The sequence below is a fragment of the Cucurbita pepo genome, chromosome LG09 (genome assembly GCF_002806865.2).
Source record: "Cucurbita pepo subsp. pepo cultivar mu-cu-16 chromosome LG09, ASM280686v2, whole genome shotgun sequence".
In the NCBI taxonomy this organism is placed as follows: domain Eukaryota; kingdom Viridiplantae; phylum Streptophyta; class Magnoliopsida; order Cucurbitales; family Cucurbitaceae; genus Cucurbita; species Cucurbita pepo.
In genome coordinates, this window is record NC_036646.1 from 5,445,519 (window position 1) to 5,447,559 (window position 2,041).

Below are 2,041 nucleotides of genomic sequence, written 5' to 3' on the forward strand. Positions count from 1 at the left end.
TAAGAGGGAAATGGGTGTGAGAGAAAGAAGAAAAAGGCAGAAAGAGGGGAAACAGAGGAATGGAGGGAGGAGATAGATAGAGGAAGAAGAAGAAGAAGAACATGAAGATGAAGAAGAACATGAAGATGAAGAAGAAGAAAAAAGGAATTAGCGAAAGCAGTTACAAAAAAAAAAAAGTTGAATGCGGAGAAAGAAGGAAGGAAAGAGTCATGTGGCGATCCCTAATTTTATCTTCTAACACCAAACATCCTCAACCTTCCTTACGCCACCAACACCAATATTCCAGGATCCTCACTTTTTTTTTTTTTTTTTTTTTTTTTTTTNTTTTTTTTAATTAATTAATTTATTATTATTATTATTTTTAATCTTTTATTAATCTTTTATCGGTCTTAATAACGAGGGTAAGTGTTTCCTACCAAGAGTTCTGTTAAAAGGTAATGTGATCAATGCATGCATGAACATGGCATAGACCATAAAGGTCACATAATCTAACATAGACCATATAGGTCGCGTGATCGGTGCATACATGAACATGGCATCCTGCAAATCATAACATAGCGCAGGGCATCTCATCTAGGTGAGGGGAATGAGGCCAAACATGACATCCTGCAAAGCAAACACGGTGCAGGGCATCCCACCTAGAAGAGGAAAAAGGCCTCCTTAGAAAGCACGCATGGTGGGAGTTATGGGCTACAATTAGACATGCTTAGAGTAATACCTAGCATTCTTGAATTTTGAGTCTTGAGGACTTTGGTCCCTTATGCTTGAGTGGTACCTAGCATTCTTCTTGTCTTGGTGGTTGTATAGCTTGTTCTTTATTCTTAATCTTATAAGTTTCTAAGATCCTTATTTTCTTGAGGTGTAAGTTGTTATATACATTCGTGATCATATGAAACCATCGTAATAACTAGCATGAGTTATTCTAGAAGGTCATAAGTTCATAATGGGCTCCTTAGAGGGTTTTAGAAGGGTCTTGAATCTTGATATGTTTTCTTTAGGTGTTTCCTTAAGTTCCATCTTGGCTTATGTTCCAAACTTGCTCCAACCAACTTGAAATCTTGAGTTTATCCTCGTGTCATATAAAGTAGACCTTATAGGACATGGTTGATGATTTGGAGCATATTTAGACCTTGAGCTAGGACATGACTTCTTGTTTCGTTTTCAGGAACTAACCCTTAGAGGTTGTCATGTCATATATCGTGTTTTAGTCCTGAAAACACTTTCAAAGTAACCCTTAGTTTTCTCCCCATGAGTGCATAGGTGACATTACCACAAACGTGGCATCCTGCTAGTATATTGTGTTGCAGGGCATCTCATTTAGGTGAGGAAAATAATAAGTCCATCATGACAACCTGCTCGTGGTACATATAGCAAGGCATCTCACCTAAAGAGGAATAGGGATCTCGTGGTACACTTCATGATGGAAGATAATGGTTACTCCGGGCATGGATCCTAGCAACTTGTTAAGCATACCATCTGCGTTAACCTAGGCGTTTCCTTGTATTCTTGGGGATCCTAGGTTTATGCATAACGTCTTGGGTCAAGCTTGAAACTTAAAGGTTCTTCTTAGAAATAGCCCAACGTAAGCTCGTGCACTTAGAATCTTATTAGCAACCAAGGGTACCTATAGGGAATCTCTTATTTCATGGGTACCTCGTTAGTCATCCTAGGAGGTAAAGTCATGTGGATCGTGATGCACATTTTTTCTCATATCTTGGTTTCGCTATCTGACGTTTCCCAATGACTCCCATGTTGGCTTTTTGGCCTTGATCTCACTTTAATTAATTTCAATCAATTAATTGATGTTTTGATGATAACAAACCTACTTTTTAATTATTAACTATTTTCAGTATTTTGAACTGTCCACAGTATAAGGTCGGGAATAACGATTTCAATGACTTTTCAATTACTCAAATCAGAGCTAAAACGAAGAAATTACAGTCGAGACAACATACCCGACGTGATGATGTGGCAGCAAAATCAAAATGATGGACAAATCAAAATATATCAAAGTATGACATTTATAATTTTGGGAGAGTAA